Genomic DNA, 21,861 nt, shown 5'->3' on the forward strand with positions numbered 1-21,861 from the left:
CGCCTGTAGTCCCAGCTACTCGGGAGGCTGAGGCAGGAGAATGGCGTAAACCCAGGAGGCGGAGCTTGCAGTGAGCTGAGATCCGGCCACAGCACTCCAGCCTGGGCGACAGAGCGAGACTCCGTCTCAAAAAAAAAAAAAAAGAAAAAGAAAATAAGTGTCCTGGGTGGAAGACACTTTGAAAATCAGTTCCCAACCAGGGCCAAGGGCCTGGGAGAGCAATTTCTTATCCCTCTCTGAGCAGCCAGTCGAAGACCTAAGCTCCTAGCTGTCACAGAATGATAGCACACCTGGCAGAGGCCCCTGTTGCTGGTAGAGCGCTGTCTCCCTTCTTGCCTTCTCCTCCCCTCTCCCCTCTTTTCCTGCGTATTGTTTGTGGAGTGTTCAGTGTTGTCTGCAGAGAGTGGGTGTGAATAACGTCCAAGGTCTTGTCCAGAGATCAACGTTCTTGTCCACGTCCTGGTGAGCCAGTGGATGCCTGCTGTTGGTATATATGTTAGGGTAGAATTGCGGGGACATAGGGTGTGTGTAATATTTAGCTTTGGTAGTTACTAGCCAACAGTTTCCAAAGTGGTTGTGCTGTTTTACAGTCTCACTAGTAGTGTATGAGAGTTCCAGTTGCTCCACATCCTCCCCAACATTGGGTATTTTCTGTCTTTTCAAATTTTAGCCATTTTTGTGAGTATGGACTAATAACTTGTTCTAAGTTTACTTTGCATTTCTCTGATGAGCAGTGACATTGAATGCCTTATTATAAGTGTATCACCCGTTTTAATGTGCTCATTTGTGACGTGTTAGGTTAGTTATCCATTGCTACATATTACATTATCACAAACAGCAGCTTAAGAACAAACAGGAATTTGGCACAGTTAAGCTGGGTGCCTCTGGCTCAAGGACTCTCAGGAGTATGCAACTCACCTGTCATTAGGGTTTGCCTGGGTCTATCCTGGATTTAGCAGCACAAGTTCCACGTTCTAGGAAACTCCTCAGTCCTGGGAAAATTGGGATACTTGTCAGCCATTGGCCAGGGCAGTGGTCTCCTCTGAAGGTTTGGCTGGCAGCGACCTGCTTCCAAGATCACTCATGTGGTTTGGTAGCCTTGTTCCCTTGCCATGTAGACACCTGCACAGGGCTGCCTCACAATATGGCTGCCAGCTTCCCTCAGAGCTTTCCAAGAGAGAAAAAGAGAAAGAGCCAGGATAAAAGCCACTATCTTTTTATAGCATAATCTTGGAAGTGACATCCATCACTTTTTCTTTTTGTTTCTTTCTTTTTTTTCCCTGCGACCAGGTCTCACTCTGTCACCCAGTCACCAGGTCATGGCTCACTGCAGCCTCGACCTCCCAGACTAAAATGAGCCTCCCATCTTAGCCCTCAGCTTTCCAAGTAGCTGAGACTACAGGCATTTGCCACCATGTCTGGCTAATTTTTTAAAAATGTGGGTTTTTTTTTTCTTTTTTTTTTTGTAGTGTAGAGCTAGAGTCTCACCGCGTTGCTCAGGCTGGTCTTGAACTCTTGACCTCAAGTGATCCTCCTACCTCGGCCTCCCAAAGTGCTGAGATTACATGTGTGAGCCACTGCACCCAGCCATAGATTGGTTTTTGAGTGCTAAATCACCTTGCATTCTTAGAATAAACTCCACTTTGCCATGATGTGTTATCTTTTTATGTATCATAAAATTTGATTTGTTGGCATTTTGTTTAGGAGGTCTACACTGTTGTTTTTTTTTTTTTTTTGAGACGGAGTCTCGCTCTGTGGCCCAGGCTGGAGTGCAGTGGCCAGATCTCAGCTCACTGCAAGCTCCGCCTCCTGGGTTTACGCCATTCTCCTGCCTCAGCTTCCCGAGTAGCTGGGACTACAGGCGCCCGCCACCTCGCCCGGCTATTTTTTTGTTTTTTTTTTTTAGTAGAGACGGGGTTTCACTGTGTTAGCCAGGATGGTCTCGATCTCCTGACCTCGTGATCCGCCCGTCTCGGCCTCCCAAAGTGCTGGGATTACAGGCTTGAGCCACCGCGCCCGGCCTACACTGTTTTTTTGTTTCTTTTTTTTTTTTTGAGATGGAGTCTCGCTCTGTCGCCCAGGCTGGAGTGCAGTGGTGCGATCTTGGCTCACTGCAAGCTCCGCCTCCCGGGTTCACGCCATTCTCCTGCCTCAGCCTCCTGAGTAGCTGGGACTACAGGCGCCCGCCACCGCGCCCGGCTAATTTTTTGTATTTTTAGTAGAGATGGGGTTTCACCGTGGTCTCGATCTCCTGACCTTGTGATCCGCCCGCCTCGGCCTCCCAAAGTACTGGGATTACAGGCGTGAGCCACCGCGCCCGGCTTTTTTGTTTCTTTTTCTTTTTTTTTTTTGAGACAGGGTCTCAGTCCATCACCCAGGCTGGAGTGCAGTGATGGGATCTCGGCTCAGTGCAGCCTCTGCCTCCTGGGTTCAAGCAATTCTCCCTCAGCTTCCCAAGTAGCTGGGACTATAGGCGCCTGCCACCACAACGCCTGGCTACTTTTTGTATTTTTAGTAAAGATGGGGTCATCAAGTTGGCCAGGCTGGTCTTAAACTCCTGACCTTAGGTGATCCACCCACCTCAGCCTCCCAAAGTGCTGGAACTACAGGCATGAGCCACCATGCCTGGCCAGGCCTACACTGTTTTGAAGCGTCTATTATTATTATTATTATTTTTCACAAGAAATCCTTTTTCACTGAAGAGACATTAGAAAATATGCTTTATGAGAAAACCTCAATTAAAAAGTTTATTTTCAAAAAATACCTTATATATGACTCAGATATAATCACAGTGAGCATTTTAGTATCCAGAGTGATTTTAAAATAATTGAACACTTACAAAACTTCACACGCAGTAAACTGAGTCACACAGAAATACATAATTAAAACCAATTTATAAACGAACTATCACTGTTATTAATATTTCTTTCTTTTTTTTTTTCCAAGATGGAGTCTCCCAGGCTGGAGTGCAGTGGCATGATCTCAGCTCACTGCAACCTCTGTCTCCTGGGTTCAAACAATTCTTGTGCCTCAGCCTCCCAAGTAGCTGGGATTACAGGTGCTCGCCACCACGCCTGGCACATTTTTGTACTTTTAGTAGAGATGAGGTTTCACCATGTTGGACAGGCTGGTCTCGAACTCCTGACCTGGTGATCCACCCGCCTTGGCCTCTCAAAGTCCTGGGATTACAGACGTGGGCCACTGTGCCCGGCCAATATTTCCATCATAGAAATGCTTGACGTGTACCTTGACACATCCCATGGTAAATGCTGATCCATTGTCTAATTTTTCACAGTCCCCTTTTGCAAATCACCACGTCATGTTATTTCCATGACAAGCTTGTCAAAGTGACAAGAGCCTTCCCATGATGTGATCCCCCTTTCTATTAGCTCTGCTGGGAAATGGCCTTCTTTCTTCTATAGGGCTGTTCCTTGTGCCTACGCTGTAGTAATTATATCCAATTTGTGTTCTATCATTTTAATGATTTATTTGCCTCCTCAGGTTCCTGATAGCTCATAGTTCCTAGATCACTTGCAGTTATGTAAGTCATTGACTTATTCAGAAACTGAGATGAGGTTTATTTCCACATCATTAAATGTTGAGCCATCATTTTTCATAGCTGTGTAATGCTCCATCACATGGCTGGGCCATAATTTAACCAGTTCCACCGTGTTGGACACTCAGGTTGTTGGGAATTTGCGGAAGATATTAAAAAATTATCTATTATGGGCCAGGCACAGTGGCTCATGCCTGTAACCCCAGCACTTTAGGAGGCTGAGGCAAATGGATCACTTGAGGTTAGGAGTTCAAGACCAGCCTGGGCAACATGGTGAAACCCCATCTCCACAAAAAATATAAAAATCAGCCAGATGTGGTGGTGGGCACCTGTAATCCCAGCTATTTGGGAGGCTGAGGCAGGAGAATTGTTTGAACCTGGGAGGCAGAGGTTGCAGTGAGCCAAAATCATCCCACTGCACTCCAGCCTGGGCGACAGAGTAAGACTCTGTTTGAAAAACAAAACAAAACAAATTATCTATTATGGAAACATTCATACACAGTGGTAGAGAGAATAGTGTAATGCTGGCCGGGTTGCAAGTGGTCACTTACACCTATAATCCCCGTGCTTTGGGAGGCCAAAGTGGGAGGATTGCTTTAGGCCAGAAGTTCGAGTCCAGCCTAGGCAACACAGAGAGACTGTCTCTACAAAAAATATAAAAATTAGCCAGGTGTGGTGGCACATGCCTGTAGTCCCAGCTACTCAGGAGGATTGCTTGAGCCCAGGAGTTAAAGGCTACAGTGAACTAGGATTGTACCATTACACTCCTGCCTAGGTGACAGTGTGAGAATTTCTCTCTTTAAAAAAAAAAAAAAAGTGTAATGTTTTGTACCCATCACTCAGCTTCCGAATCGCCAGTTCCCTGCCAATCTTGTACCATCTGTGCCCTCCCCCTCCCACCCCCATTCCTGTTATTTTGAAGCAAATTCAAGACATCTTCATACTTAATCCATTTCAAAGTGTATTTCTAAAAGAGAAAGATTCTTTAAAAAATTCATAAAGCAAAAAAATCGATAATTCCTTAATATCCTCTGATCTCTAGTTGCTATTCTAGTTTTCTGTTATCTCACCCTTTTTTTTTTTTTTTAAACTGAAATCAGACTCAGAATAAAGTCTACCCATTGCAATTGGTTGATAGGTCTCTTAAATTTATTTAGGCTATGTGCAATGGCTGACACCTGTAATCTCAGCGCTTTGGGAGGTCGAGGCATGTGGATCACTTGAGCCCAAGAGTTCAAGACCAGCCTCGGCAACATGGTGAAACCCTGTCTCTACCAAAAGTACAAAAATGAGCTGGGTGTGGTGGCACATGCCTGTAGTCCCACTTACTCAGGGGTGCTGAGGCAGCAGGATTGCTTGAACCAGGGAGATTGAGGCTGCAGTAAGCTGAGATTGTACCATTGCACTCCAGCCTGGGTGACAAAGTAAGATTTTATCTCAGAAAAAAGCCTTTTAAATTTTGTTTATTATTTATTTATTTATTTATTTTGAGATGGAGTCTCACTCTTGCTGCCCAGGCTGGAGTGAATGGTGTGATTTCGGCTCACAGCAACCTCTGCCTCCCAGATTCAAGCGATTCTCCCGCCTCAGCCTCCTGAGTAGCTGGGACTACAAGCACGCACCACCACGCCCAGCTAATTTTTGTATTTTTAGTAGACACGGGGTTTCACCATGTTGGCCAGGCTAGTCTCGAACTCTTGAACTCAGGTGATCTGCCTACCTTGGCTTCCCAAAGGGTTGGGATTACAGGCGTGAGCCACCTCACCTGGCCTAAGTATCGATTTTGGGTTCTTTGGGTATATACCTAGGAGTGGAGCTGCTGGGTCATATGGTTAACTCTATGTGTAACTTTTTGAGGAACCACCAAACTGAGCTCCAAAGTAGTGACAGCATTTTGCATTCCCACCAGCAATGGACAGAGGTTCAAGTTGCCCCACATCCTTGCCAACACTTGTTATTTTCCATGAAAAAAAAAAAAAAGGATAGCCATCCTAGTGGGTGTGAAGTGGTTGCCTTACTGTGGTTTTTGTTGTTATTCTTGTTGTTGTTGTTTTTGTTTTTTGAGACAGGGTCCCACTCTGTCTCCCAGGCTGGAGTACAGTGATGCAATCTTGGCTCACTGCAACCTCCGCCTCCCAGGTTCAAGTCATTCTCCTGCCTGAGCCTCCCAAGCAGCTGGAATTACAGATGCGTGCCACCATACCCGGCTAATTTTTGTATTTTTGGTAGAGACCGGGTTTCACTGTGTTGGCCAGGCTGGTCCTCCACTCCTGGCCTCAAGCGATCCTCCTGCCTCGGCCTCTCAAAGTGCTGGATTTACAGGTTTGAGCCACTGCTCCTGGCCCTCCTTGTGGTTTTGATGTGTGTTTCCCTAATGACTAGGGATGTTGGACATCTTTTCATGTGTTTATCGACTGTTCTATACGTTGTTTTTAATGGCTTGTAAACTGTTTTATCCTATGGGTATGTCCTAATGTATTCCACCACTCCCCTGATACTGGACACTTAGATTGTTTTTTCTGCTTCCATTTTTGTTTACTGTTTTCTGCTATTACAGATAATGCAGTGGTAAACATTTATTTATTAAGGATAAATATAGAGTGGGCACAGTGCCTCACGCCTGTAATCCCAGCACTTTGGGAAGCTGAGGCGGGTGGATCATGAGGTCAGGAGTTCGAGACCAGCCTGGCCAAGATGGTGAAACCTTGTCTCTACTAAAAAATACAGAAAGAAAAAAAAAAATTAGCCAGGCGTGGTGGCAGCCGCCTGTAATCCCAGCTACCTGGGAGGCTGAGGCAGGGGAATCACTTGAACCCGGGAGGCGGAGTTTGCAGTAAGCCGAGATTGTGCCACTGCACTCCAGCCTGGGTGACAGAGCGAGACTCCAACTCAAAAAAAAAAAAAAAAAAAGAAGAAGAACCCAATGGGTGCCTCAGATGTTATGCACATTTTTAGGACTTCTGACATAGAATGCCACCTTGCCCTCTATCGACCTTCCTGCCAGCTCTGTGTGCCTATCTTCTGTGGCCAGACCTTAACTCGGATCCCCTGTGGCTGGATCTTAACCCATCTTGCCTCTTTGTGCCTTCCAGATGCCTGGGAACCACTCACCTCCTTCTGTGCCATGAGGCCACCTCAGCCCCGATACAAACCCCGTGCGTCCACCCAGCCTTCTTCCGTGTCCACACACAGCCAGCTGCCCTTGACCCGGGAGGCGCCGGCTCTCCTCTCCCCTGTCCTGCACCCATCCCCCGCCTGAAGCCACCGGCTCCAATTGCCAGCAACCTCTGCTTGTCCGGAAAACGACAACACGAAACGGAAAAGGCTACAGCCCTCTGCAAAACCAAGGACTTGGCTGCCTCGCAGGCAGCCTTTCCGTTCCTCCTGCTCTCTTGCGTGCGTGCTTTTGTTTTTTATTTCGAACAGACGTTTTAAAAGAAAAAAAAACAACTACCTTCTGTCCTAGAAGACACAGACTGACAGATGGGGCGAAGGCCTGGGGACCTCAGAGAACTCTGCCTTGCCCTCGTCCCTCGTCCTTCGGCAGCCGGAGAGGCTGTAGGTGGGCTGAGGGTGTCTGGGGGTTCTGCCTGGTCAACGTTATTTGTCGTCCCATCTTTTAGCAGCAAAACCACCTCCGTGGGTAGGATGATTAATTATGAGGATGATGATTTTTTTGTGATAACAGTATTGTGCTTTTTGTGGGGAAAGTGAGTTTTTTTTTTTTTTATATATATACATATATAATTGATATCTTTTATTTATTGGTTGTTAACTGTTGCTGCTGCCTGGTGTGTCCTCAGCTCCCCAGGGCTGCAGGCCCACCGTTTACATGTGCACGCCCTGACCCACCTGCCCACGCTGACTTGGGAGGATGGTGGCCTGCAGCGGCCAAGAAGCCAAAAAAATTTTTTTTTTTTTTCAGATACTGTGTTTGATTTTTGGAGAGGGGAGAGGTGGAAATTCCTAAATGGCTAATGCACTGTTCCCTCCAGCCCGAATGCCTCCTGCCGAACCCCTTTGCCTCTGTCCCCCAATCCTTGTTCTCCTCTGGGTCCATGACATTTTTTCCGAGGATGAACAGGGGACATCTTTAGGTTTTTCAACTCTTGCTTTGGTGTTTGCCGCAGCATGGAAAACAGAGCGCCTAAGGCTGGGAGCCAGAAGAAGGGGCATTGGGTACCCAGGCAGAGTCGGGAGAGGTGGTCTTCGAAGTTAAGTGAGCAGAAATAGAGGGGACGCCCGCCTACTTGGGCTGGGGAGGGATTTGAAGATAGTTCATGACTCTCTCCTGCTCTGCCTTCCCGCTTTCCTATCTGCTTTTTCCAGTAAACTGCATGGCGCCCTTCCCTGGCCCTCTCTTGGCTCAACGGCTGGGAGGGAGGAAAGGAGAGAAGAGTTCTAGGCAATCCCATCAAGGTAGTCCCTACTCATGGGACTGTGGCCCACACGTCTTCACGGAGGCTTCCAGCTCTGCCTGCCACTGAGGCAGGCGCGTTCCCAGGACCATCACCAGGAATGTGAGGCCACCCTGGGTCAGAGGTAGGAGCCGGAGGTCCGGCCTTTGCTCTTTGATTGTGGGCAGCCTCCTGCCCTCTCTGGGTCTTAGTTGCCCCATCTGCAGAGCAAGGAGGCCTGGGCTGGTTGGTCTTGAAGGCCCTTTTCCATGCTGACATGGTGTAATTCTAGGCCTGGGGTTCAGTTTCCCGTGGCTGGTGATTGTGTGGTTAAGTTTGCTCGACCCCAACAGCCTCAGGGACTGTCTGAGTCACAGCGTAGCCCCTATTGCATGGCTACTGGTGTGTGGGGTCTGTTCCAACAGATGAATGTGTCATATGGCACACCTTGTCCCTTCCCGCAGCATTTCCTGGTCCCCCCCCCCCCCGCCCCCGCTGGCCCTTGAGCTCCCTTTGGGCCCAGAAGGAGTCCTTGCCCAGGGAAGGCTTGAGGTGAGAAGCAGCTTCTCAGACTGTCAGGGCCAGGCCTGGGTCTAGAATTCTTGCTGCTGCTTTGCAAAGTCAACAGCCTATCATCCCATGTTTTAGAGGGGACACTGGTCCTCGGTTCCCACCCTCAGCAAGCAGGTCTCCAGCCCGAGGAAGGCCTCTGCTGGAGCGACATTGCTATGTGGGGCTGCGTGGCTGTTCCCCTTGGCTGGAGCATTCAGCCAACCCCAGCATCACCCCTGAGGCATTTATTGGCAGCCCTCTAGGGCTGCATGCTGGCTCAACCGTAACCCCCCTCCCCCACCAACATCCTGCAGGGATGGGGTCAGTGGTTCCACCTTCACAGGCCACTTTGAAGGGCGGATTCTTTGAGGCCCCTGCCGGTCGGCTCCCTGCTCAGCCACTGGCCCGGGCTACCTGGGACTCAGCACCAATGGCTGAAGTTTCTCAGCCAGGCTCTGACCTGGGGTCTGGGGCAGGGGATGAACGTGGTGATTCGGGGCTGAGAGGATGAAGGAGGACTTTCCCAGGTCAAATTACTTTTCTTTGGCCTCTGCCTGAGGCTTGATTTGCCTCTCTGGTCCAATGGGACTGACACTGTTGTACAGCTTGGCCTGTGGCTGAGGGTGTCTGGGGTTAAGCATGTGGACCCCTTCCGTGTGTCCGGCCTTCCTCCATCATCCTGCCCTTTGGCCTTTTGGTTTGAAGCCACAGGTGTGGCTTCTGACCTTAGCAGATGGTATCCTTGCGGACCGCAGCCCAGCGTGCCGGTGGGCCCCCACCCCGAGCCAGCCCAGAGCTGCCGGAAGGGCCACCCTTCCCGGCCCTGGCGGGGTGCTGGACACTGGCCATTTTCACTGGAGGTTGCCCAGCAGGGACCGATCTCTGCCCCTTCCTCTCCCCAGGCCTCTAGCTGCAGTGATGCTGCAGAATCCTAAGCCAGGTGCCTCCTGAGCAGCCCGTGCGCCTCTCCACAGCGGCGTTTGCCACCCAATGCGGCTCCCTTCAGATGCTCTGATGCAGAGGGCACACCCGTAGTCCCTCTGCAGAGCGTCACACTGGGGCCAGGGCAGGCACCAGCCCCAGGCAGCCAGTCGACCACGGCCTGGCGTCTTCCTCGTAGCGTCTGTTCCTCACTTTGTGTTGATGCTGACTTAGAAGAATGTTCCGATTTTCCATGATCTAAGCAGGCCACGTTTAAAATAACATCAAGGCAAGCGTACGTGTCATCCTCTGTACTGACATCTCTTCCCCTGAAATGCTTTTCAATTTGACAGCCCATTTCCTAGACAAGTGCACCTGGGGTTTCAGGAACTTTGTCTCTTTTGGGAGGGGGTTGGTGGGGAGGTCAGGATGCCTGGGATCCCTTCCTGGAGAGTCAGCTTCTATCTGGAAAAAGCCTCCATTGCCCACCCGCCAGGCAGAAAGTCACCGTGTCCCCAGCGCGGTTTCAGCGTTTGATTTTAAGAGATCTAAGGAAGCGCGGCGCGCCCCCTGGTGCTGGTAAGCCGCCAACGCACCTGGGGCTGCAACCCCACTGGACAGGTGGTCTGGAGGGAGGCTGGAGTGGGGAGGTGAGGAGGGAGCTGTGAGTCCTCAGAGGCCGTGGGCCACCACATTTCTGGCAGCGTTTCCCAGACAACCCTCTGCTAGGCCATCCCTGGATAGCAAGTGAATTAACTCAAGGGCACTGTGATGGGAAGCCTTGCCCCCCCCCCCCCCCCCCGTTTTTTTTTTTTTTTAATATCTGCGGAATAAACCCAATGGTTAATTTTTGAATGAATAAAAGGCTTTTGTTGAATAAACAGCTGGTCCCATCTTCTGTCTTGGCATCTTAGCATCCAGGCTCAGGCTCTGCCCCTTCTCCAGGATGGTGTAGCCCTGGGTCGCCCTCCCGAGCCTGTACAGTCCCCCGTTGTCCCTGTTTCTGCAGTGGTCCCCGGCCCAAGGGAGGCCCACCTCACTCCCAGCCTGACTCAGTGGCCGGCTTCCTCCAGGACTTTGCACAAGTCACTTCTGCTCATTGGGTCTCAGTTTCCCCATCCCTTGGATGGGAGCAAGAGTTTCTGCTGGGCCTGCCTCACAGGGGCCTGGTGAGACCCGAATGTGAGTGTCATCATCAAAGCCCGTCGAAAAGGCAGAGGCTGGTGCCCAGGGGTAGCGGTTTGGACTGCTGCTGCCTCCCACCCGGAGCCTGCCACTTGGGAGAGAAATTGGTGTAATGCTTGCAAAAACAAACAAAAGGCAGTGTTTCTGGCTGTGGTTATTTTCTTTCCTGCTTGCCTTCCCAGCCCCCTTTGAGTCTCTTTTTGGGGTGCCGTCCTGTCTGAACCTGCCGGTGTGTGTCTCTGGGGCCAGGTCAAGGCAAGGCCTAGGGGTGGACAGGGGCCGTGTAGCATGCCCCGGCCTCCCCGAGTTCCTACTGTATGTCGTCCATGTCACGCCAATTAAACACGCTTCCTGGACTCGTCCTCGCCTCCCTGTGTGGGCCTGTTGCTTTGTCTGTTTCCATTCTTTCTTTTCCGTTTCGTTTTAGGTTTCTTCCCCTTGTGACACCCTTTCTCTGGCTTTGGGTGTTGTCTTCCCTGTTTCCTGAAGAGAAAGAATGTGTAGGCTGGGCGTGGTGGCTCACGCCTGTAATCCCAGCACTTTGGGAGGCCAAGTTGGGCAGATCACCTGAGGTCTGGAGTTCAAGACCAGCCTGGCCAACATGGTGAAACCCTGTCTCTACTAAAATACAAAAATTAGCTGGGTGTGGTGGCAGGTGCCTGTAATCCCACCTACTTGGGAGGCTGAGGCAGGAGAATCGCTTGAACCCGGGAGGTGGAGGTTGGAGTGAGCTAAGACCGCACCATTGTACTTCAGCCTGGGTGATGCTGAGAGCTTGAGACTCGCCTCAAAAAGAGAGAGAGAGGGAGAGAGAGAGAGAAAGAATGTGCAAAGTGAGAAACTGTCTTATATATATATATATATTTTTCTTTTTGAGACGGAGTCTCGCTTGTCACCCAGGCTGAGTGCAGTGGCCGATCTCAGCTCACTGCAAGATCCACTTCCCGGTTCATGCCATTCTCTGCCTCAGCCTCCCGAAAGTAGCTGGGACTACAGGCACCACCACCAGCCCCCAGCTAGTTTTTGTATTTTTAGTAGAGACAGAGTTTCACTGCAGCAGCTGGTGGGTGGCCCCGACCTCCTGACCTCGTGATCCGCCGGTCTCGGCCTCCCAAAGTGCTGGGGTTACAGGCTTGAGCCACCGTGCCCAGCCGGGTATACTTTTAAACCAGAAAAATCTGCAGGAGTGTTTCTGTGAGGCTGAGAGTTGAGCGGGGTGAGGTCCCGCCCATTGCCTCACCCACGACACCCCCTGTCCTGTTTCATCTGGAGAGGCTGGCTGCTGCTTTAAAAATGTCTAAAAACCATTGGCCTAGACCAGTGGCTCTCAAGGTCAAGTGTGTCTCAGAATCACCGGAATTGGAGGCTGCTTCAAACCCAGCTTGCCAGCCCAGCCCCCGAGTTTCTGATTAGGAGGGTCTGGGCAGGGGCCTGGGAATCTGCATTCCTGACAAGTTCCTGGGCTGTGCTGCTGCTGCGGGTCTGGGAATCACACTTTGAGGACCCCTGGGAGATGTGTGCACTGCAGTGTGTCCGGTTGGGTCCTACCTCCATTGGCTCAGGGATTCAGGCTAATGATTCATTCACCCCGTATGACTTTTGCACCTGTGATGGGCCAGGCGTGGAGGGCCTAGAGGTTGGTTGCTGACCACATGGAGGGTTGCGTCGGGAGGGAAGGTGGGGAGATGAGGAACTCTTGTGCAAGCTCCTGGCAGGCACCCCGAGAGGTGGCAGTCTGTGTGACTGCCCCCTCTGCCCTGAGTCACCCTTGGCCTGGAACCTGGGGTCGAGGAGAGCCCTCCTCTCCCCGCTGTGGTCAAGTTACCCCATGTTTGCTCAGTATGCATAGGCCGTGCCGTGCTGGGGAGAGGCAGATCAGAAGAGGTGGTGGTTTTCACTGTCATAGCTTGTTAAAGGAACACGAATTCACAGAACAATAAAAGCCAGCTTGGACTCAGGAGCGTCACTGCCAGTTAGAATTCATTGCTCTTGGCCAAAAGCTCTTGAAAAATGCAGGAAGCGTGTAGATTGATGAGACCAAGCAGCCCGTGTTAGAATGAACCACACCGCCTGCAAACACAGGCCACGTTTCAGACACGTTTCAGGGTGAAAGGAATCATCAGATCGCCACCACCTTCCAGGCAAAGCTGGAGGCCCAACGTGACTTCCGCTTCGGGGTTGAAGCAACCATTGAGAAGTGGATGCAGCGATGTCACCGTCTGTGGCCATGCCGGGCATCCAGCATTGTGCCTTGCCCTGGCGGGTCCTACAGTGAAGACACCAGAACTCCCCAGACCCTCAAGAGGGTTCCAAAGGCAGCGTGGAAAGGCAGTGTGGGACGGTGCTTGGGGCCACAGATGCAGAATCAGAGCTGGTTCCCAGCCAGGCTCTACCACTTGACGCTGGGTATGTGTTCTAACAGACAGGCTCTTCTGGTAAAAATGTGGACCCTCGGCCGGGCGCGGTGGCTCACGCCTATAATCCCAGCACTTTGGGAGGCCAAGGCGGGCGGATCATCAGGTCAGGAGATCGAGACCATCCTGGCTAACATGGTGAAACCCCGTCTCTACTAAAAATACAAAAAATTAGCCGGGTGTGGTGGCGGGTGCCTGTAGTCCCAGCTACTTGGGAGGCTGAGGCAGGAGAATGGCGTGAACCCGGGAAGCGGAGCTTGCAGTGAGCCGAGATCGCACCACTGCACTCCAGCCTGGGCGACAGAGCGAGACTCCATCTAAAAAAAAAAAAAAAAACATGGACAGGCAGGTGATGACTTGACAGCCCCTGCCCCACAACCTCGCCAGAGGTGGAATGTTGCAGTGAAGGCAGGTATTAGATAAAATTCTGCCAGAAGTCCAGATATTCACTAGCAAGTAGATACAAAGACAGGCTCCTGTACCTGTCCATCCAGGGGGTGGGGGCCCCAGGACCCCAGGGGCCCTGCCCCTGAGCACAGTCCTGAAGCAGCAGGCTGCCACTCTTCCCTCATGGTGCACAGTGCTGAGCTCCGAGAATCCTTCTAGCCAAGCGTGTATCTTCACCACATTACACTTCTCCTATGAAAAGGGACTTCTAACATCCTTTGTGTGGACAAACTCTGTGGTGTAGATTTTAATAAAAGTACATATTTCAAATGCTAACGTGACACCCTCTGGAGGGCTGATTCCTGACTAGACTGTTTCACACACTTGGAGACTGTCCCTGAAGCAGAGATCGGAGGTAATTTACAAGCCCACACAATGTCCTGTTTCCACCGAAGCATTGAAAGTAAATCTGTGCATGGGCACCTTTCTTTGGAAATACCAACGTCTGGTTCAGAGCCATTGTGAGGGTAGCAGGGGCAATGTTTCCAGCAAAGGGTGAGCTTGAATGGGGGTGAGCTGTTGGTGGAGGAAGCTCAGGTCTTTTCCAGCAGCCTTGACTGTGGTGTCTGCAGGGACATGGTTCAGAAACCATGTTGCTGAGGGCACATGCTGGGTCATGGTTCCTTGCTCCACTCTGGGTCAGGCTAAAGCCTGTGCTGACTCACCCCCAGGCCAGCCTGCACTGGATGGCTTACTGTGGGCTGAGGCTCAGTAGAGGCACAGACCTGGCCACCTGCTTTACCAGGATGGCTCAGACTGGCTGCTATTCCCTGGGTGTGACAGCGCCGGTGAGCCCTCCTAGAGGGACCATCCTAGAGGTCCCATTTCTCCCCACCTCAGACCTTCCACCCTGTCCCCACTGACCCTCCCAAGCCCCAAACTCATACCTGCGTGTTAGAAAGTATCTCCCTAAGTCGTACTCCCCAAAGCCCAGCTCGGGGCATCCCCAGGCATAGAGAGGAGATGACAGGGAGAAGAGTAGGAAGTCGGGCTGGGAGTGGGAATGCAGTGTGGATCCCTGCCCTACAGTGGCCCCCTCCTCCCTGCCATCTTCCTGCCCAGGTAGTACAGAGGCAGAAACTTACCCTCCAGGTTCATCGGTCTGGAGGAACTGGTTCAGGACAGTGGGCATGGAAAGGGACTGGGAAGGCCCCCTGAGTTTAGTAAAATGAGCTTGTGTAAGTATGGAAAAGCTTTTTACTTGTTCCCCTTATCTCTCTTTAGCTGGGCACAAGGCCATGTGGAACAAAGGACTACATTTCCCAGCCTCCCTTGTGGCTGAGTGTGGCCATGTGACCCAGTTCTATCCAACAGGATGAGAATGATGAGCATAACTTTCCCTCTCTTCCCTCTTCCGGCTGGCTGGATGGAGGACTCTGAAACAAGCATTCCGAGAACTGGGTTTTTGACCCCATGGAGCTGCCACACCAGCTTTGGACCATTTATGCTGGGGCTCTTAGGAGGAAGAGAGACACACCTTTATCTTGATTAAGCCATCCTGGGTCTCTGTGTCAACAGCCCAATTTACATTCTCCCTAATGTACCCAGTGATCTGCTGGGCCGCTTTCAATGACCTGATGCCACCTGCAAATGTTTGCATCTAAACTCTCAATGTTTGCCAAAGTGATTTAATAAACAACTGTACAGTGCCATGTGCTGGTGTAACTACTGCTTGCTCATGCCTTTCCACCCCATCTTCCGCCTTTTCTCTCTTCCTGTCCCACTATGCCTTCCTCCTCCAAGGGCTCAGGGGACTGAGGGTCCCAGCCAGAGGGACTCCTCTGGGAAAGACTTTCTTTTGCAGAAGGACTAGGGACCTAGAGGCTCTAGGTTATTGGGGAACCCAGGGCAGCCCCTGAGGACTGGGCCAGTTGGGTTTTCACTGGGTAACCACAGGAAGGGGAATGGGCAGGCTAGCCTTGGATTGAGCTCAGGAGGGATTCTGCCAGGGGCCTCAAGACTTGGGGACTAGACCTTTTCTTGTCTCTATAATCCCCTGCCTCAGAAATTGCTCCCTTCCTCCCAGAAACCTGAAATAAGCCATCCACATGAGCAGATCTTGGGGGTAAAAAAGTATGATAAAGAGTAAAACAGCTTTTTTTCAGAGAGTCAGGGAAAAGGGTGGGAAGAGTCCCTATGGTATCATTGTCAGGTGACTGAGAGCAGGTCTCATTTTAGTCACTGGACTATTGGTTGCTCCAGAGGTGAGGGGAAGTCTGTGATATTGTGGAGGGCCCACTTTATTCTTCGAGGATTCTGAAGACCCAATTCATATGTTGGGCATCAACATATGAATGTTGGGCATCCCCCTTAGGTGGGGCAGATCTGTGCAATGCCAGAGGCCAGAGCTGGGACCTGCAGGTGAAGGTGCAAGGGCTGGCCTGGAATGAGGGAGAAAGGGAGCTCCCAAGTTGGGCACGGTGGCTCACGCCTGTAATCCCAGCACTTTGGGAGGCTGAGACGGGTGGATCACTTGAAGCCAGGAGCTCGAGACCACCCTGGCCAACATGATGAAACCCCGTCTCTACCAAAAATACAAAAATTAGCTGGGCATGGTGGTGTGTGCCTGTAATCCCAGGTAGTCGGGAGGCTGAGGCAGGAGAATCGCTTGAACCCGGGAGGTGGAGGCTGTAGTGAGCCGAGATCACACCGCTGCACTCCAGCCTGGGTGACAGAACGAGACTCCAACTAACACAACGCTGGATGCTGCTTAAGTGATTTCTAGGCAGAAGACTAAAGCTAACCAGAGTCCTTCACCCATTTCTACAGGGACGAATGAGAGCCCGGAGTGTATATGCTGGGCAGCCACAGTGCCAGGCTTCTGCCACAGCCTGCGATGAATGCGTAGCCTGGTTCAAGAAGGAAGGCTGGGCATGGTGGCTCATGCCTGCAATCCCTGCTCTTTGGGAGGCCGAGGCAGGTGGATCACAAGGTCAGGAGTTCGACACCAGCCTGAGCAACATGGCGAAACACCATCTCTACAAAGTACAAAACAAGTAGCCAGGCGTGGTGACACTCACCTCCAGTCCCAGCTACTCAGGAGGCTGAGATGAGAGAATTGCTTGAGCATAGTGAGGTCGAGACTGCAGTGAGCTGTGATAGTGCCACTGCACTCCAGTCTGGGTGACAGAGAGCGAGACCCTGTCTTTAAAAAAAAAAAAAAAGCAACAGCAGCAGCAGCAGCAGCACGCACAGGAAAGTTATGGACACCAGCCACAGATGGGCAGTGCCAGGCCAGTGGTGCACTGTGGGGTGGGGATTGGGCTGTTCTCCCTACCTCAGTCCCCATGGGCCTCCCTGGACAGGGGGAAACTTGAGCTGCCCTTAAAGGATGGCAGGATCTAGATGGGCAAGGAGGAAAGGGAAGGGCATTCCAGGCAGTGAACGGTAGGTGCAAAGGTGCAGAGGAAGGATTGCAGGAAATCGACACACAGCGGAAGAGAGGAATGCAAAGGAGTTAACGGCAGGTGCCTCCATGGCAATGAGACAAGACAGTAGATTTTTCCAGTGGATGAAGTCACACAGAAAGAAGAGGCACGAGGTCACCTTTTAAGAATCGATGCTGACTGGCACAGGCCTGGGCGCTCTGAGCACACAGCACCGAGGCCCGCCTTTCTGAGCTTCTTGGGACGCCCCGCAGAACGGCTGTTCTCTGTAACTCCGCCCATTTTAATGATTAGCAAAGTGATAACAGGAACGAACATGATTATAGCAACGGAAGCGGAGTGCTTGTGGTGTGCTGGGTTCACCCACATTATCGCATTTAATCCTTGCAGCAGCGCCCCTTGAGGCCGGTGCTGGTATTATCATCCCACATTTTGCAGACGAGGTCGCTGAGGCCCAGGGTGAAGGGGCTACTCCAGTCTGACTGTCCGTGAGGGTCTTCCAGGCTCCGACGACATTGTCTTTGGTCAGACACAGGGAGTTTGGGGAGACTGCTTCTGTTAAGTTCAGATCCGGCAGCGGCTTATTGCCCTGGTCCCTCCCAGATGCCTGTCGCGTGGGGAGGCGAGGTCTGCAGGGGAAGGCGCATACCCCACTGAGATCCCTCAGCTGGGGGCCCCGTGTCTGGAGGGAGAAGCGGCTTGGAGGTGGGTTGGGGGAGGCAGGGAGACTGAGGCAGGGGCAGGGGTCTGGGCCCAGGAAGGAGGTCCCTTCCACAGCCTGCCAGGCACTGGGGGCACTGGATCCCGAGAGTGCCCCCCCCCATTCCCAGGGGGCTGGCTACTCAGGTATGGACTGTGGGCAAAGGCTGGGGGTGCTGAGTCTGGGGGCAGGATGCGGTGTGCCCCAGGCAGAGGTCCCCAGGGCACAGGAATGGAGAGGGCAAGTGTGGGTAGGCAGGGTCTCAGGCACCCCTCCCACCCTGGGCACACCTGGAGCTGCAGGTGGGGCCCCCCGTGGGACTCCCTGTGCACCGCGTTACCTGGCAGATGGTACCCGGGCCCATGGTTTGCGCGCTGCTGCTGCCACCACTGTGGTCACTGCTATGCTCACGGCCGGCTTTCAGCGCCTCCTGACCCGTGGCTCTGCCACCACCGCTCCCGCGTGCTGTTCCCCCTTATGCCCTATGAGGTAGCTACAGTTGTCCCCAGTTCCAGATGAGGAAACAGCCTCAGATAGGCTCAGTGACTTGCCTGGGGTCACACAGCTGATAAATGGCAGAGAGGGGCCAGGCACGGTGGCTCATGCCTGTAATCCCAGCACTTTAGGAGGCCGAGGCGGGTGGATCCTGAGGTCAGGAGTTCAAGACCAGCCTGGCCTACATGGTGAAACCCTGTCTCTACTAAAAATACAAAAATTAGCTGGGCATGGTGGCAGGTGCCTGTAATCCCAGCTACTCAGGAGATTGAGGCAGGGAATTGCTTGAACGGAGGTTGCAGTGAGCTGAGATCATGCCACTGCACTCCAGCCTGGGCGACAAAGCAAGACTCTGGCTCAAAAAAAAAAAAAAAAAAAAAGGCGGAGAGGGGATTTGAGGCCAACTGGACCCCAAACTGTGACCAACACTGTGACGCATCACCTTTGGCCTGATGTCCTCTCCCTTGGGTCACCTAGAACCAGCACTTCCCGGAATCTGAAATTTTCCACGAGGCCACAGGGCTGAGCCCTCGTATGAGGAGAAGCCACCTTCCTGGTGCAAGCACAAGTCAGATCCGTGACTCCTCGGAACCACCCAGCCCCGGTGGCCGCAGGGCAGCAGGTGTCCTTGGCTGACTTCTGGCCTCTTCCTGCCCAGGGCTCTCCCAGAAGTAAAGGAAGGTGATGAGCCGGCCACTCCCGTGAGCCCTGAGACCCACGAGGCCTCGGCCCCATCCTCACCCTCCTAACCAGTCTTTCCACAGGGCTGGAGAAGAGCTTTCCCCCATAAGAGGGAATCTGATTGGCCAGTGGGGGACCTGAGGAGGCCTAGGATAGGACGGGCAGGTGGGGCCAGAGAAAGCTGGCTCTGTTTGGTGCTCCTGGCTGGTTTTCAAATGTCTTGAAGCTACTGTGGTTGCCATACCCATCTGGCTGTAAATTAAATTTGGGGCGAAGGTCCCTCTTCTCCCAAAGTTTCTCATCTCATCCAGCATGACTGGCAGTTAAGGCTCCTTCTCTGGGTTCCAGTGCTGGCTGCATCCCCCCCAGCAGTTGGGTTTGGAGTTAGACTGAATCTGAACTTCTCTGAGCCTCAGTTTCCTCCTCTTTAAAGTGGGGGTAATAGAAGCACGTTTCCCATAGGGCTGCTGGGAGCATCTGTGTGATGCTCAGATGATCTGTCTGAGGGCCTTTCCTACGTGAAAGCAGTGAATGTCATTGATATTATCCAATTCTCTCCACCCCAAAGTTGTTGCCCCTTCATTTTGGTCCATCAATTTGGCTATCAGCTTTTATTTCTTGCCACTTGGGCCATCGGTGAGGCTGCACTCAAGATCTGGGTCCAAGTCCAAAATTTTGGAGAGGAAAATACCTTGAACCAGGAGCCTGTCATGAACTAGTCCATAGCCAAGGGAGGCTCCCCACTGCCAACATGGCCTCTGCCCCAACAACCCCCAGGGGTCCCCCACAACCGCCCAGGGAGCTATCTCTGGGGCACCTGGCCCAGGCGCAGTGGCTCACACCTGTAATCCCAGCACTCTGGGAGGCTGAGGCAGACAGATCACTTGAAGTCAGGAGTTGGAGACCAGCCTGACCAACATGGCGAAACCCTGTCTCTACCAAAAAATATAAAAATTAGCCAGGTGTGGTGGCGCATGCCTGTAATCCCAGCTACTCAGGAGGCTGAGGTGGGAGAATCACTTGAACCTGAGAGGCAGAGGTTGCAGTGAGCCAAGATCGAACCACTGCAGTGCAGCCTGGGTGACAGAGTGAGATCCTGTCTCAAAAAATTTTTAGAAAGGCGGGCTTTGAGGAGTGGGACTGGGTTATTTCTTTCTCACAGTTACTTGCCCTTCCACCTTCTGCCATGGGATGACACACCATGAAGCCTCTCACAAGATGCTGGCACCTTGATGTTGAACTTCCCAGTCTCCAGAACTGTGAGAAATAAATTTCTTTTTTCTTTCTTTCTTTTTTTTTTTTTTTGAGACAGAGTTTTGCTCTTGTTGCCCAGGCTGGAGTGCCATGGCATGATCTTGGCTCACTGCAACGTCCACCTCCCACGTTCAAGCGATTTCTCTCGCCTCAGCCTCCCAAGTAGCTGGGATTACATGCCCGGCTAAATGTGTACTTTTAGTAGAAGACAGGGTCAGGTTGGTCTCAAACTCCTGACCTCAGGTGATCAGCCTGCCTCTGCCTCCCCAAGTGCTGGGATTAAAGGCATGAGTCACCATGCCCGGCCACATTATGAATTTTGATGAAGTCAACTTCTCATGTTTTCCTGTCATAGACTGTGCTTTTGGTGTAATGTGTAAGAACTCTTTGCCTATCCTCAGGTGGTGAATATTTGTTCTCCGATGTTTCTTCTAAAAGTTTGAGAGTTTTGGCCAGGCGCAGTGGCTCACACTTGTAATCCCAGCACTTTGGGAGGCTGAGGCGGGCAGATCACGAGGTCAGGAGATCGAGACCATCCTGGCTAACACGGTGAAATCCCGTCTCTACTAAAAATACAAAAAATTAGCCAGGCATGGTGGTGGGCGCCTGTCCTCCCAGCTACTCAGGAGGCTGAGGCAGGAGAATGGTGTGAACGCGGGAGGCGGAGCTTGCAGTGAGCCGAGATCGCACCACTGTACTCCAGCCTGGGCGACAGAATAAAACTCCATCTCAAAAAAAAAAGCTTGAGAGTTTTATGTTTTTTATATTTAGATCTATGACTTATTTTGAATTAATTTTTGTATAAGGTGTGAGGTTTAGATCAAGGTTCATTTTTTGTTTATTATTATTTGTTTTTTCTTTTGCATATGGACATTCAGTTGTTCTAAGGCCATATGTGGGAAAGATTATCCTGTCTCCGTAGAATTACCTTTGCACCTTTATCAAAAATCAGTCGGCCAGGCTGGGCGCGGTGGCTCACGCCTGTAATCCCAGCACTTTGGGAGGCCGAGGCGGATGGAACACCTGAGGTCAGGAGTTAGAGACCAGCCTGGCCAACATGATGAAACCCTGTCTCTACTAAAAAATACAAAAAATTAGCTGGGTGTGGTGGTGTACGTCTGTAGTCCCAGCTACTCGGGAGGCTGAGCCAGGAGAATCGCTTTGAACCTGGGAGGCAGAGGTTGCCGTGAGCCAAGATCGCGCCACTGCACTCCAGCCTGGAGACAGAGTGAGAATCTGTCTGGAAAAAAAAAAAAAATCAGTTGGCCATAATTGTGTGGTCTATTTCTGCACTTCCAATTCTGTTCCATTGATCTATGTATCCTTTTGCCAATATCACACTGTCTTAATAACTGCTGCTGTACTACGGTAAGTCTTACAATTCAGTGGTGAAATTCCTTCTACTTTTGTTTTACTTTTCAAAATTGTCTTGGATATTTTAGTTCTTTTGCCATTTCAGTATAAATTTCAGAATCAGCTCATTTATATCTTTAAAAAAAACCTGCTGAAGATTTCATTGGAATTGTATTAAGTCTACAGATCAATTACTGTGCTTAGCCTTCCAATCCATACACATGTATGTATTTCCCTTTCTTTAGGTTTCTTTGCTCGCTTTCATCAGCATTTGTATTAGTTTTCAGCACATGAATCCAGTATACAGTTTGTCAGATTTATACCTACTATTTTATTTTGGGAGCTATTGTAAATTATACATCATAATAAATTATATTATTAATATAATTAATAATTATGTTTACCATTTTTGGATTTCCAATGGTTCCTTACTAGTGTATAGAAGTAAGATTAATTTTTGCATGTTGACCTTGATCCTGCCACTTGCTAAACTCACTTGTTGTGAGCTTTTTGAGGGGTA

General features: G+C 51.2%; 1 protein-coding gene across 1 annotated transcript in view; it reads left to right on the forward strand.

The window, feature by feature from the left end:
• Positions 1-10,972, forward strand: part of NCS1 (neuronal calcium sensor 1) — a 66,233-nt gene extending 55,261 nt beyond the window's left edge. The window contains exon 8 of the mRNA XM_031654638.1: positions 6,649-10,972. The gene's annotated coding sequence lies outside the window, so the exon portion shown is untranslated. The remainder of the gene's footprint in view (positions 1-6,648) is intronic.
• Positions 10,973-21,861: the final 10,889 nt, after the last annotated feature.

The sequence above is a fragment of the Papio anubis genome, chromosome 13 (assembly GCF_008728515.1).
Source record: "Papio anubis isolate 15944 chromosome 13, Panubis1.0, whole genome shotgun sequence".
Classification (NCBI taxonomy): Eukaryota; Metazoa; Chordata; class Mammalia; order Primates; family Cercopithecidae; genus Papio; species Papio anubis.